The following is a 15,071-nucleotide window of genomic DNA, read 5'->3' on the forward strand; positions in this document are numbered from 1 at the left end:
ACCAAATGCCCTCTGTGTAGGCATAACTTGCTATGAGGAGAAAGCCACAGTTGCGCACTTGTGTTAAAAGGGGACAGTAGGCTGAACCCAGAGAACACGGGAGAAATGACTCAGGTTTACTGAGTGGAACACTCTGTGTCTTTGGGCCAAAAACAGCAGCGTCTTTTCGGTTAACAGCCGAACGCGCTAACCAATTGCGCCACAGAGACTCACTGGCATGTGTGTTCTGCCTTTGGCCTGATTGCATTGCTATTTTTTTCTGATTGGCAGAAACCCTGAACTTTTTTCTGAAAAAGGCATGCCTCTCTTAGCACTGCAGTGCATTAGACTGCTCCCTTGCTTCCCTGAGTCCCCAAATACACAACCACCTTGGGCACAATAGAAGACACATTCCAGCAGATTTAGCAAGAGTGCACCAAGGTTTCTATATGTAGGTACCTTGCTGAGAAGCAAGACCTGCAGTTGCATTCTTCTGTTAAAAGAGGGCAGCAGAGTGCACCAAGAGAACTTGGGGGAAGTAGCTTATGTTAACTACTTGCCATGCTCTTTATAGAGCCCTCGGTTTGACTGGGTGAATTCTAATTTCTGGGGTAGAGTAAGCAATTTTTGGATCTAGATGCTGTGCGCAACAGGAATGCTATATACTGCACTGTACTGCTACTGAAAAGTTACCAATTTTACACGATGTTCAGGTAAGCTTTGTTTCAGAAAACAACTTGCTAGAGGAACTAAGAGAGATTACTGGGACAAAGGAAGAGGGTTTGGGGATTAGCACATCTCCTATGAAAGGTACAGTCACGCCCGAGACAACTCATAGTGTCACCTCAAATTCTAAGAAATGCGAACTGGGGTCCTACGCTTTTTATTGCCAGTGGATCTTTGTGTTTCAGACAAATGTGCACGCCTCCCAGAGCCCCTTGCAATGCACTTAGGTAAATGGGGGAAGGTGCTGTGAAGCCCTCTCGCTGACAATGTCTCTCTTGTCTATAATGTATCTATGAGAGAGAGAGAAATAGGCAATGCGAGAGTGAAAAAGTAAAATGGAAATGTGTCTACTGAGACCAGTATAAGGGGAAATCCTCACAATCCAGGACCGACAGATGATTGGGAGGGTGCTTACAGGTTTCCGACACCAGACCGGTACCTGAACTCACAAACCCAAACTGCAAAGTGATGGGCATTGCCACTAGACTGCCGACCCCCTTTCGGGGCCCCAGCATATATCCTTTAGTCACACCTAGAGTTCCCAGGACAGTGCAGCATTCAGCGATTACACGAAAATATTGACAGCGCTAGGAGGCCATGCAAATGGCAGAGGTATGCTTTACAAAGCCCACGTAGCGTGCACAAAACAGCACATCAGTCAGGCCCACTTGAAGAGATGGTAAAGAGGAAATACTTCTGCTGCATCCAGTAAAACATAGAGATTGGCCTGCTTTAAAGGTTGACTATGTCCTTCATGGGTGTCTGTCAATATGATACTTCCCTGCTGAAAAGCTTACATTCGAAACGCCAGAACAACTAGGCCCAGAGCACAAAGATGCAGTCAGGTTGAAATAACGAGATACTGAAGAGCAATTTTGTATTTCAGAGTGGGAAAAGCAAATATGACCCCGACGTGATTTGAACACACAACTTTCTGATCTGGAGTCAGACACGCTACCATTGCGCCACGAGGTCCTTGTGGCAGTCCACCTGGTGTGTCTGATGACAGAATAAAGGTAGGAGACGTACATGGTCCTGCAGAGCCTCATTGCTTCTTTAACTAGACTGGCTAGGATAGCTTCCTTCTGTGCATCAGTACACGCTGCAGCCAAACCCTTCCCATGAAGTCTTGATGTTTATGAATTGAATGGCAAGTTTTGAAAAACTAAAGCAAGCGAGAAGAATTGCTTGCAGTTTATTGGATTTTTTGGACGTCAGCAGACGAGACCTGCGAGAGGTAAACAGAAGTTCATAGTTGGTCATGCTGAATTTTTGAGCAAAAATGCATCGTCCCTGGGTGGGCTTGAACCACCAACCTTTCGGTTAACAGCCGAACGCGCTAACCGATTGCGCCACAGAGACTCATACAGTGCTTACACTAGGGCCTGATTGGTGTGCTGTTTGCTTATGCTCCCCAGGCAACCTGAAAATATTTCTAAAATAGCTCTATTTCCCACAGCAAATCAGGGTATCAAGCACTTCCCTACCTCCCCTAATCCACAAACACAGGGGATTTAGTAGAGGACAGAGCCCATCAACAGTGCACCAAATGTCCTCTGTGTAGGCATAACTTGCTATGAGGAGAAAGCCACAGTTGCGCACTTGTGTTAAAAGGGGACAGTAGGCTGAACCCAGAGAACACGGGAGAAATGACTCAGGTTTACTGAGTGGAACACTCTGTGTCTTTGTGCCCAAAACAGCAGCGTCTTTTCGGTTAACAGCCGAACGCGCTAACCAATTGCGCCACAGAGACTCACTGGCATGTGTGTTCTGCCTTTGGCCTGATTGCATTGCTATTTTTTTCTGATTGGCAGAAAACCTGAACTTTTTTCTGAAAAAGGCATGCCTCTCTTAGCACTGCAGTGCATTCGACTGCCCCCTTGCTTCCCTGAGTCCCCAAATACACAACCACCTTGGTCACAATAGAAGACACTTTCCAGCAGATTTAGCAAGAGTGCACCAAGGATTCTATATGTAGGTACCTTGCTGAGAAGCAAGACCTGCAGTTGCATTCTTCTGTTAAAAGAGGGCAGCAGAGTGCACCAAGAGAACTTGGGGGAAGTAGCTTATGTTAACTACTTGCCATGCTCTTTATAGATCCCTCTGTTTGACTGGGTGAATTCTAATTTCTGGGGTAGAGTAAGCAATTTTTGGATCTAGATGCTGTGCGCAACAGGAATGCTATATACTGCACTGTACTGCTACTGAAAAGTTACCAATTTTACAGGATGTTCAGGTAAGCTTTGTTTCAGAAAACAACTTGCTAGAGGCACTAAGACAGATTACTGGGACAAAGGAAGAGGGTTTGGGGATTAGCACATCTCCTATGAAAGGTACAGTCACGCCCGAGACAACTCTTGAGTGTCACCTCAAATTCTAAGAAATGCAAACTAGGGACCTACGCTTTTTATTGCTAGGGGATCTTTGTGTTTCAGACAAATGTGCACGCCTCCCAGAGCCCCTTGCAATGCACTTAGGGAAATGGGGGAAGGTGCTGTGAAGGCCTCTCGCTGACAATGTCTCTCTTGTCTATAATGTATCTATGAGAGAGAGAGAAATAGGCAATGCGAGAGTGAAAAAGTAAAATGGAAATGTGTCTACTGAGACCAGTATAAGGGGAAATCCTCACAATCCAGGACCGACAGTTGATTGGGGGGGCGCTTACAGGTTTCCGACACCAGACCGGTACCTGAACTCACAAACCCAAACTGCAAAGTGATGGGCATTGCCACTAGACTGCCGACCCCCTTTCGGGGCCCCAGCATATATCCTTTAGTCACACCTAGAGTTCCCAGGACACTGCAGCATTCAGCGATTACACGAAAATATTGACAGCGCTAGGAGGCCATGCAAATGGCAGAGGTATGCTTTACAAAGCCCACGTAGCGTGCACAAAACAGCACATCAGTCAGGCCCACTTGAAGAGATGGTAAAGAGGAAATACTTCTGCTGCATCCAGTAAAACATAGAGATTGGCCTGCTTTAAAGGTTGACTATGTCCTTCATGGGTGTCTGTCAATATGATACTTCCCTGCTGCAAAGCTTACATTCGAAACGCCAGAACAACTAGGCCCAGAGCACAAAGATGCAGTCAGGTTGAAATAACGAGATACTGAAGAGCAATTTTGTATTTCAGAGTGGGAAAAGCAAATATGACCCCGACGTGATTTGAACACACAACTTTCTGATCTGGAGTCAGACACGCTACCATTGCGCCACGAGGTCCTTGTGGCAGTCCACCTGGTGTGTCTGATGACAGAATAAAGGTAGGAGACGTACATGGTCCTGCAGAGCCTCATTGCTTCTTTAACTAGACTGGCTAGGATAGCTTCCTTCTGTGCATCAGTACACGCTGCAGCCAAACCCTTCCCATGAAGTCTTGATGTTTATGAATTGAATGGCAAGTTTTGAAAAACTAAAGCAAGCGAGAAGAATTGCTTGCAGTTTATTGGATTTTTTGGACGTCAGCAGACGAGACCTGCGAGAGGTAAACAGAAGTTCATAGTTGGTCATGCTGAATTTTTGAGCCAAAATGCATCGTCCCTGGGTGGGCTTGAACCACCAACCTTTCGGTTAACAGCCGAAAGCGCTAACCGATTGCGCCACAGAGACTCATACAGTGCTTACACTGGGGCCTGATTGGTGTGCTGTTTGCTTATGCTCCCCAGGCAACCTGAAAATATTTCTAAAATAGCTCTATTTCCCACAGCAAATAAGGGTATCAAGCACTTCCCTACCTCCCGTAATCCACAAACATAGGGGATTTAGTAGAGGACAGAGCCCATCAACAGTGCACCAAATGCCCTCTGTGTATGCATAACTTGCTATGAGGAGAAAGCCACAGTTGCGCACTTGTGTTAAAAGGGGACAGTAGACTGAACCCAGAGAACACGGGAGAAATGACTCAGGTTTACTGAGTGGAACACTCTGTGTCTTTGTGCCCAAAACAGCAGCGTCTTTTCGGTTAACAGCCGAACGCGCTAACCAATTGCGCCACAGAGACTCACTGGCATGTGTGTTCTGCCTTTGGCCTGATTGCATTGCTATTTTTTTCTGATTGGCAGAAAACCTGAACTTTTTTCTGAAAAAGGCATGCCTCTCTTAGCACTGCAGTGCATTAGACTGCCCCCTTGCTTCCCTGAGTCCCCAAATACACAACCACCTTGGTCACAATAGAAGACACATTCCAGCAGATTTAGCAAGAGTGCACCAAGGATTCTATATGTAGGTACCTTGCTGAGAAGCAAGACCTGCAGTTGCATTCTTCTGTTAAAAGAGGGCAGCAGAGTGCACCAAGAGAACTTGGGGGAAGTAGCTTATGTTAACTACTTGCCATGCTCTTTATAGATCCCTCTGTTTGACTGGGTGAATTCTAATTTCTGGGGTAGAGTAAGCAATTTTTGGATCTAGATGCTGTGCGCAACAGGAATGCTATATACTGCACTTTACTGCTACTGAAAAGTTACCAATTTTACAGGATGTTCAGGTAAGCTTTGTTTCAGAAAACAACTTGCTAGAGGCACTAAGACAGATTACTGGGACAAAGGAAGAGGGTTTGGGGATTAGAACATCTCCTATGAAAGGTACAGTCACGCCCGAGACAACTCTGAGTGTCACCTCAAATTCTAAGAAATGCAAACTAGGGACCTACGCTTTTTATTGCCAGTGGATCTTTGTGTTTCAGACAAATGTGCACGCCTCCCAGAGCCCCTTGCAATGCACTTAGGGAAATGGGGGAAGGTGCTGTGAAGCCCTCTCGCTGACAATGTCTCTCTTGTCTATAATGTATCTATGAGAGAGAGAGAAATAGGCAATGCGAGAGTGAAAAAGTAAAATGGAAATGTGTCTACTGAGACCAGTATAAGGGGAAATCCTCACAATCCAGGACCGACAGTTGATTGGGAGGGCGCTTACAGGTTTCCAACACCAGACCGGTACCTGAACTTACAAACCCAAACTGCAAAGTGATGGGCATTGCCACTAGACTGCCGACCCCCTTTCGGGGCCCCAGCATATATCCTTTAGTCACACCTAGAGTTCCCAGGACAGTGCAGCATTCAGCGATTACACGAAAATATTGACAGCGCTAGGAGGCCATGCAAATGGCAGAGGTATGCTTTACAAAGCCCACGTAGCGTGCACAAAACAGCACATCAGTCAGGCCCACTTGAAGAGATGGTAAAGAGGAAATACTTCTGCTGCATCCAGTAAAACATAGAGATTGGCCTGCTTTAAAGGTTGACCATGTCCTTCATGGGTGTCTGTCAATATGATACTTCCCTGCTGCAAAGCTTACATTCGAAACGCCAGAACAACTAGGCCCAGAGCACAAAGATGCAGTCAGGTTGAAATAACGAGATACTGAAGAGCAGTTTTGTATTTCAGAGTGGGAAAAGCAAATATGACCCCGACGTGATTTGAACACACAACCTTCTGATCTGGAGTCAGACGCGCTACCATTGCGCCACAAGGTCCTTGTGGCAGTCCACCTGGTGTGTCTGATGACAGAATAAAGGTAGGAGACCTACATGCACCTGCAGAGCCTCATTGCTTCTTTAAGTAGACTGGCTAGGATAGCTTCCTTCTGTGCATCAGTACACGCTGCAGCCAAACCCTTCCCATGAAGTCTTGATGTTTATGAATTGAATGGCAAGTTTTGAAAAACTAAAGCAAGCGAGAAGAATTGCTTGCAGTTTATTGGATTTTTTGGACCTCAGCAGACGAGACCTGCGAGAGGTAAACAGAAGTTCATAGTTGGTCATGCTGAATTTTTGAGCCAAAATGCATCGTCCCTGGGTGGGCTTGAACCACCAACCTTTCGGTTAACAGCCGAACGCGCTAACCGATTGCGCCACACAGGCTCATGCAGTGCTTACACTGGGGCCTGATTGGTGTGCTGTTTGCTTATGCTCCCCAGGCAACCTGAAAATATTTCTAAAATAGCTCTATTTCCCACAGCAAATCAGGGTATCAAGCACTTCCCTACCTCCCGTAATCCACAAACACAGGGGATTTAGTAGAGGACAGAGCCCATCAACAGTGCACCAAATGCCCTCTGTGTAGGCATAACTTGCTATGAGGAGAAAGCCACAGTTGCGCACTTGTGTTAAAAGGGGACAGTAGGCTGAACCCAGAGAACACGGGAGAAATGACTCAGGTTTACTGAGTGGAACACTCTGTGTCTTTGTGCCAAAAACAGCAGCGTCTTTTCGGTTAACAGCCGAACGCGCTAACCAATTGCGCCACAGAGACTCACTGGCATGTGTGTTCTGCCTTTGGCCTGATTGCATTGCTATTTTTTTCTGATTGGCAGAAAACCTGAACTTTTTTCTGAAAAAGGCATGCCTCTCTTAGCACTGCAGTGCATTAGACTGCTCCCTTGCTTCCCTGAGTCCCCAAATACACAACCACCTTGGGCACAATAGAAGACACATTCCAGCAGATTTAGCAAGAGTGCACCAAGGTTTCTATATGTAGGTACCTTGCTGAGAAGCAAGACCTGCAGTTGCATTCTTCTGTTAAAAGAGGGCAGCAGAGTGCACCAAGAGAACTATGGGGAAGTAGCTTATGTTAACTACTTGCCATGCTCTTTATAGATCCCTCTGTTTGACTGGGTGAATTCTAATTTCTGGGGTAGAGTAAGCAATTTTTGGATCTAGATGCTGTGCGCAACAGGAATGCTATATACTGCACTGTACTGCTACTGAAAAGTTACCAATTTTACAGGATGTTCAGGTAAGCTTTGTTTCAGAAAACAACTTGCTAGAGGCACTAAGACAGATTACTGGGACAAAGGAAGAGGGTTTGGGGATTAGCACATCTCCTATGAAAGGTACAGTCACGCCCGAGACAACTCTGAGTGTCACCTCAAATTCTAAGAAATGCAAACTAGGGACCTACGCTTTTTATTGCCAGTGGATCTTTGTGTTTCAGACAAATGTGCACGCCTGCCAGAGCCCCTTGCAATGCACTTAGGGAAAGGGGGGAAGGTGCTGTGAAGCCCTCTCGCTGACAATGTCTCTCTTGTCTATAATGTAACTATGAGAGAGAGAGAAATAGGCAATGCGAGAGTGAAAAAGTAAAATGGAAATGTGTCTACTGAGACCAGTATAAGGGGAAATCCTCACAATCCAGGACCGACAGTTGATTGGGAGGGCGCTTACAGTTTTCTGACACCAGACCGGTACCTGAACTCACAAACCCAAACTGCAAAGTGATGGGCATTGCCACTAGACTGCCGACCCCCTTTCGGGGCCCCAACATATATCCTTTAGTCACACCTAGAGTTCCCAGGACAGTGCAGCATTCAGCGATTACACGAAAATATTGACAGCGCTAGGAGGCCATGCAAATGGCAGAGGTATGCTTTACAAAGCCCACGTAGCGTGCAAAAAACAGCACATCAGTCAGGCCCACTTGAAGAGATGGTAAAGAGGAAATACTTCTGCTGCATCCAGTAAAACATAGAGATTGGCCTGCTTTAAAGGTTGACCATGTCCTTCATGGGTGTCTGTCAATATGATACTTCCCTGCTGCAAAGCTTACATTCGAAACGCCAGAACAACTAGGCCCAGAGCACAAAGATGCAGTCAGGTTGAAATACCGAGATACTGAAGAGCAATTTTGTATTTCAGAGTGGGAAAAGCAAATATGACCCCGACGTGATTTGAACACGCAATCTTCTGACCTGGAGTCAGACGTGCTACCATTGCGCCACGAGGTCCTTGTGGCAATCCACCTGGTGTGGATGATGACAGAATAAAGGTAGGAGACGTACATGCACCTGCAGAGCCTCATTGCTTCTTTAGGTAGACTGGCTAGGATAGCTTCCTTCTGTGCATCAGTACACGCTGCAGCCAAACCCTTCCCATGAAGTCTTGATGTTTATGAATTGAATGGCAAGTTTTGAAAAACTAAAGCAAGCGAGAAGAATTGCTTGCAGTTTATTGGATTTTTTGGACGTCAGCAGACGAGACCTGCGAGAGGTAAACAGAAGTTCATAGTTGGTCATGCTGAATTTTTGAGCCAAAATGCATCGTCCCTGGGTGGGCTTGAACCACCATCCTTTCGGTTAACAGCCGAACGCGCTAACCGATTGCGCCACAGAGACTCATGCAGTGCTTACACTGGGGCCTGATTGGTGTGCTGTTTGCTTATGCTTCCCAGGCAACCTGAAAATATTTCTAAAATAGCTCTATTTCCCACAGCAAATCAGGGTATCAAGTACTTCCCTACCTCCCGTAATCCACAAACAGAGGGGATTTAGTAGAGGACAGAGCCCATCAACAGTGCACCAAATGCCCTCTGTGTAGGCATAACTTGCTATGAGGAGAAAGCCACAGTTGCGCACTTGTGTTAAAAGGGGACAGTAGGCTGAACCCAGAGAACACGGGAGAAATGACTCAGGTTTACTGAGTGGAACACTCTGTGTCTTTGTGCCCAAAACAGCAGCGTCTTTTCGGTTAACAGCCGAACGCGCTAACCAATTGCGCCACAGAGACTCACTGGCATGTGTGTTCTGCCTTTGGCCTGATTGCATTGCTATTTTTTTCTGATTGGCAGAAAACCTGAACTTTTTTCTGAAAAAGGCATGCCTCTCTTAGCACTGCAGTGCATTAGACTGCTCCCTTGCTTCCCTGAGTCCCCAAATACACAACCACCTTGGGCACAATAGAAGACACATTCCAGCAGATTTAGCAAGAGTGCACCAAGGTTTCTATATGTAGGTACCTTGCTGAGAAGCAAGACCTGCAGTTGCATTCTTCTGTTAAAAGAGGGCAGCAGAGTGCACCAAGAGAACTTGGGGGAAGTAGCTTATGTTAACTACTTGCCATGCTCTTTATAGATCCCTCTGTTTGACTGGGTGAATTCTAATTTCTGGGGTAGAGTAAGCAATTTTTGGATCTAGATGCTGCGCGCAACAGGAATGCTATATACTGCACTGTACTGCTACTGAAAAGTTACCAATTTTACAGGATGTTCAGGTAAGCTTTGTTTCAGAAAACAACTTGCTAGAGGCACTAAAACAGATTACTGGGACAAAGGAAGAGGGTTTGGGGATTAGCACATCTCCTATGAAAGGTACAGTCACGCCCGAGACAACTCTGAGTGTCACCTCAAATTCTACGAAATGCAAACTAGGGACCTACGCTTTTTATTGCCAGTGGATCTTTGTGTTTCAGACAAATGTGCACGCCTGCCAGAGCCCCTTGCAATGCACTTAGGGAAAGGGGGGAAGGTGCTGTGAAGCCCTCTCGCTGACAATGTCTCTCTTGTCTATAATGTAACTATGAGAGAGAGAGAAATAGGCAATGCGAGAGTGAAAAAGTAAAATGGAAATGTGTCTACTGAGACCAGTATAAGGGGAAATCCTCACAATCCAGGACCGACAGTTGATTGGGAGGGCGCTTACAGGTTTCCGACACCAGACCGGTACCTGAACTCACAAACCCAAACTGCAAAGTGATGCCCATTGCCACTAGACTGCCGACCCCCTTTCGGGGCCCCAACATATATCCTTTAGTCACACCTAGAGTTCCCAGGACAGTGCAGCATTCAGCGATTACACGAAAATATTGACAGCGCTAGGAGGCCATGCAAATGGCAGAGGTATGCTTTACAAAGCCCACGTAGCGTGCACAAAACAGCACATCAGTCAGGCCCACTTGAAGAGATGGTAAAGAGGAAATACTTCTGCTGCATCCAGTAAAACATAGAGATTGGCCTGCTTTAAAGGTTGACCATGTCCTTCATGGGTGTCTGTCAATATGATACTTCCCTGCTGCAAAGCTTACATTCGAAACGCCAGAACAACTAGGCCCAGAGCACAAAGATGCAGTCAGGTTGAAATAACGAGATACTGTAGAGCAATTTTGTATTTCAGAGTGGGAAAAGCAAATATGACCCCGACGTGATTTGAACTCGCAACCTTCTGATCCGGAGTCAGACGTGCTACCATTGCGCCACGAGGTCCTTGTGGCAATCCACCTGGTGTGTCTGATGACAGAATAAAGGTAGGAGACGTACATGCACCTGCAGAGCCTCATTGCTTCTTTAGGTAGACTGGCTAGGATAGCTTCCTTCTGTGCATCAGTACACGCTGCAGCCAAACCCTTCCCATGAAGTCTTGATGTTTATGAATTGAATGGCAAGTTTTGAAAAACTAAAGCAAGCGAGAAGAATTGCTTGCAGTTTATTGGATTTTTTGGACGTCAGCAGACGAGACCTGCGAGAGGTAAACAGAAGTCCATAGTTGGTCATGCTGAATTTTTGAGCCAAAATGCACCGTCCCTCGGTGGGCTTGAACCACCATCCTTTCGGTTAACAGCCGAACCCGCTAACCGATTGCGCCACAGAGACTCATGCAGTGCTTACACTGGGGCCTGATTGGTGTGCTGTTTGCTTATGCTTCCCAGGCAACCTGAAAATATTTCTAAAATAGCTCTATTTCCCACAGCAAATCAGGGTATCAAGCACTTCCCTACCTCCCCTAATCCACAAACACAGGGGATTTAGTAGAGGACAGAGCCCATCAACAGTGCACCAAATGTCCTCTGTGTAGGCATAACTTGCTATGAGGAGAAAGCCACAGTTGCGCACTTGTGTTAAAAGGGGACAGTAGGCTGAACCCAGAGAACACGGGAGAAATGACTCAGGTTTACTGAGTGGAACACTCTGTGTCTTTGTGCCAAAAACAGCAGCGTCTTTTCGGTTAACAGCCGAACGCGCTAACCAATTGTGCCACAGAGACTCACTGGCATGTGTGTTCTGCCTTTGGCCTGATTGCATTGCTATTTTTTTCTGATTGGCAGAAAACCTGAACTTTTTTCTGAAAAAGGCATGCTTCTCTTAGCACTGCAGTGCATTAGACTGCTCCCTTGCTTCCCTGAGTCCCCAAATACACAACCACCTTGGGCACAATAGAAGACACATTCCAGCAGATTTAGCAAGAGTGCACCAAGGTTTCTATATGTAGGTACCTTGCTGAGAAGCAAGACCTGCAGTTGCATTCTTCTGTTAAAAGAGGGCAGCAGAGTGCATCAAGAGAACGTGGGGGAAGTAGCTTATGTTAACTACTTGCCATGCTCTTTATAGATCCCTCTGTTTGACTGGGTGAATTCTAATTTCTGGGGTAGAGTAAGCAATTTTTGGATCTAGATGCTGTGCGCAACAGGAATGCTATATACTGCACTGTACTGCTACTGAAAAGTTACCAATTTTGCAGGATGTTCAGGTAAGCTTTGTTTCAGAAAACAACTTGCTAGAGGCACTAAGACAGATTACTGGGACAAAGGAAGAGGGTTTGGGGATTAGCACATCTCCTATGAAAGGTACAGTCACGCCCGAGACAACTCTGAGTGTCACCTCAAATTCTAAGAAATGCAAACTAGGGACCTATGCTTTTTATTGCCAGTGGATCTTTGTGTTTCAGACAAATGTGCACGCCTCCCAGAGCCCCATGCAATGCACTTAGGGAAATGGGGGAAGGTGCTGTGCAACCCTCTCGCTGACAATGTCTCTCTTGTCTATAATGTATCTATGAGAGAGAGAGAAATAGGCAATGCGAGAGTGAAAAAGTAAAATGGAAATGTGTCTACTGAGACCAGTATAAGGGGAAATCCTCACAATCCAGGACTGACAGTTGATTGGGAGGGCGCTTACAGGTTTCCGACACCAGACCGGTACCTGAACTCACAAACCCAAACTGCAAAGTGATGGGCATTGCCACTAGACTGCCGACCCCCTTTCGGGGCTGCAGCATATTTCCTTTAGTCACACCTAGAGTTCCCAGGACAGTGCAGCATTCAGCGATTACACGAAAATATTGACAGCGCTAGGAGGCCATGCAAATGGCAGAGGTATGCTTTACAAAGCCCACGTAGCGTGCACAAAACAGCACATCAGTCAGGCCCACTTGAAGAGATGGTAAAGAGGAAATACTTCTGCTGCATCCAGTAAAACATAGAGATTGGCCTGCTTTAAAGGTTGACCATGTCCTTCATGGGTGTCTGTCAATATGATACTTCCCTGCTGCAAAGCTTACATTCAAAACGCCAGAACAACTAGGCCCAGAGCACAAAGATGCAGTCAGGTTGAAATAACGAGATACTGAAGAGCAATTTTGTATTTCAGAGTGGGAAAAGCAAATATGACCCCGACGTGATTTGAACACGCAACCTTATGATCTGGAGTCAGACGTGCTACCATTGCGCCACGAGGTCCTTGCGGCAGTCCACCTGGTGTGTCTGACGACAGAATAAAGATAGGAGACTTACATGCACCTGCAGAGCCTCATTGCTTCTTTAAGTAGACTGGCTAGGATAGCTTCCTTCTGTGCATCAGTACACGCTGCAGCCAAACCCTTCCCATGAAGTCTTGATGTTTATGAATTGAATGGCAAGTTTTGAAAAACTAAAGCAAGCGAGAAGAATTGCTTGCAGTTTATTGGATTTTTTGGACGTCAGCAGACGAGACCTGCGAGAGGTAAACAGAAGTTCATAGTTGGTCATGCTGAATTTTTGAGCCAAAATGCATCGTCCCTGGGTGGGCTTGAACCACCAACCTTTCGGTTAACAGCCGAAAGCGCTAACCAATTGCGCCACAGAGACTCATGCAGTGCTTACACTGGGGCCTGATTGGTGTGCTGTTTGCTTATGCTCCCCAGGCAACCTGAAAATATTTCTAAAATAGCTCTATTTCCCACAGCAAATCAGGGTATCAAGCACTTCCCTACCTCCCCTAATCCACAAACACAGGGGATTTAGTAGAGGACAGAGCCGATCAACAGTGCACCAAATGTCCTCTGTGTAGGCATAACTTGCTATGAGGAGAAAGCCACAGTTGCGCACTTGTGTTAAAAGGGGACAATAGGCTGAACCCAGAGAACACGGGAGAAATGACTCAGGTTTACTGAGTGGAACACTCTGTGTCTTTGTGCCAAAAACAGCAGCGTCTTTTCGGTTAACAGCCGAACGCGCTAACCAATTGTGCCACAGAGACTCACTGACATGTGTGTTCTGCCTTTGGCCTGATTGCATTGCTATTTTTTTCTGATTGGCAGAAAACCTGAACTTTTTTCTGAAAAAGGCATGCTTCTCTTAGCACTGCAGTGCATTAGACTGCTCCCTTGCTTCCCTGAGTCCCCAAATACACAACCACCTTGGGCACAATAGAAGACACATTCAAGCAGATTTAGCAAGAGTGCACCAAGGTTTCTATATGTAGGTACCTTGCTGAGAAGCAAGACCTGCAGTTGCATTCTTCTGTTAAAAGAGGGCAGCAGAGTGCACCAAGAGAACTTGGGGGAAGTAGCTTATGTTAACTACTTGCCATGCTCTTTATAGATCCCTCTGTTTGACTGGGTGAATTCTAATTTCTGGGGTAGAGTAAGCAATTTTTGGATCTAGATGCTGTGCGCAACAGGAATCCTATATACTGCACTGTACTGCTACTGAAAAGTTACCAATTTTACAGGATGTTCAGGTAAGCTTTGTTTCAGAAAACAACTTGCTAGAGGCACTAAGACAGATTACTGGGACAAAGGAAGAGGGTTTGGGGATTAGCACATCTCCTATGAAAGGTACAGTCACGCCCGAGACAACTCTGAGTGTCACCTCAAATTCTAAGAAATGCAAACTAGGGACCTACGCTTTTTATTGCCAGTGGATCTTTGTGTTTCAGACAAATGTGCACGCCTCCCAGAGCCCCTTGCAATGCACTTAGGGAAAGGGGGGAAGGTGCTGTGAAGCCCTCTCGCTGACAATGTCTCTCTTGTCTATAATGTATCTATGCGAGAGAGAGAAATAGGCAATGCAAGAGTGAAAAAGTAAAATGGAAATGTGTCTACTGAGACCAGTATAAGGGGAAATCCTCACAATCCAGGACCGACAGTTGATTGGGAGGGCGCTTACAGGTTTCCGACACCAGACCGGTACCTGAACTCACAAACCCAAACTGCAAAGTGATGGGCATTGCCACTAGACTGCCGACCCCCTTTCGGGGCCGCAGCATATTTCCTTTAGTCACACCTAGAGTTCCCAGGACAGTGCAGCATTCAGCGATTACACGAAAATATTGACAGCGCTAGGAAGCCATGCAAATGTCAGAGGTATGCTTTACAAAGCCCACGTAGCGTGCACAAAACAGCACATCAGTCAGGCCCACTTGAAGAGATGGTAAAGAGGAAATACTTCTGCTGCATCCAGTAAAACATAGAGATTGGCCTGCTTTAAAGGTTGACCATGTCCTTCATGGGTGTCTGTCAATATGATACTTCCCTGCTGCAAAGCTTACATTCAAAACGCCAGAACAACTAGGCCCAGAGCACAAAGATGCAGTCAGGTTGAAATAACGAGATACTGAAGAGC

General features: G+C 46.2%; 10 non-coding genes across 10 annotated transcripts; all 10 read right to left on the reverse strand.

Moving 5' to 3' along the window:
* Nucleotides 1–1,608: 1,608 nt before the first annotated feature.
* On the reverse strand, nucleotides 1,609–1,680 carry TRNAW-CCA (transfer RNA tryptophan (anticodon CCA)). The gene has a single exon. It is a non-coding gene; the product is annotated as a tRNA-Trp (tRNA).
* Nucleotides 1,681–1,993: 313 nt separating this feature from the next.
* TRNAN-GUU (transfer RNA asparagine (anticodon GUU)) lies at nucleotides 1,994–2,067 on the reverse strand. The gene has a single exon. It is a non-coding gene; the product is annotated as a tRNA-Asn (tRNA).
* Nucleotides 2,068–3,858: 1,791 nt separating this feature from the next.
* On the reverse strand, nucleotides 3,859–3,930 carry TRNAW-CCA (transfer RNA tryptophan (anticodon CCA)). The gene has a single exon. It is a non-coding gene; the product is annotated as a tRNA-Trp (tRNA).
* Nucleotides 3,931–4,243: 313 nt separating this feature from the next.
* On the reverse strand, nucleotides 4,244–4,317 carry TRNAN-GUU (transfer RNA asparagine (anticodon GUU)). The gene has a single exon. It is a non-coding gene; the product is annotated as a tRNA-Asn (tRNA).
* Nucleotides 4,318–6,107: 1,790 nt separating this feature from the next.
* On the reverse strand, nucleotides 6,108–6,179 carry TRNAW-CCA (transfer RNA tryptophan (anticodon CCA)). Its single transcript has one exon. It is a non-coding gene; the product is annotated as a tRNA-Trp (tRNA).
* Nucleotides 6,180–6,492: 313 nt separating this feature from the next.
* TRNAN-GUU (transfer RNA asparagine (anticodon GUU)) lies at nucleotides 6,493–6,566 on the reverse strand. Its single transcript has one exon. It is a non-coding gene; the product is annotated as a tRNA-Asn (tRNA).
* Nucleotides 6,567–8,741: 2,175 nt separating this feature from the next.
* Nucleotides 8,742–8,815, reverse strand: TRNAN-GUU (transfer RNA asparagine (anticodon GUU)). Its single transcript has one exon. It is a non-coding gene; the product is annotated as a tRNA-Asn (tRNA).
* A 1,790-nt stretch (nucleotides 8,816–10,605) lies between these two features.
* TRNAR-CCG (transfer RNA arginine (anticodon CCG)) lies at nucleotides 10,606–10,677 on the reverse strand. Its single transcript has one exon. It is a non-coding gene; the product is annotated as a tRNA-Arg (tRNA).
* Nucleotides 10,678–12,854: 2,177 nt separating this feature from the next.
* Nucleotides 12,855–12,926, reverse strand: TRNAW-CCA (transfer RNA tryptophan (anticodon CCA)). The gene has a single exon. It is a non-coding gene; the product is annotated as a tRNA-Trp (tRNA).
* Nucleotides 12,927–13,239: 313 nt separating this feature from the next.
* Nucleotides 13,240–13,313, reverse strand: TRNAN-GUU (transfer RNA asparagine (anticodon GUU)). The gene has a single exon. It is a non-coding gene; the product is annotated as a tRNA-Asn (tRNA).
* Nucleotides 13,314–15,071: the final 1,758 nt, after the last annotated feature.

The sequence above is a fragment of the Ambystoma mexicanum genome, chromosome 11, assembly GCF_040938575.1.
Source record: "Ambystoma mexicanum isolate Mex_15411 chromosome 11, UKY_AmexF1_1, whole genome shotgun sequence".
In the NCBI taxonomy this organism is placed as follows: Eukaryota; Metazoa; Chordata; class Amphibia; order Caudata; family Ambystomatidae; genus Ambystoma; species Ambystoma mexicanum.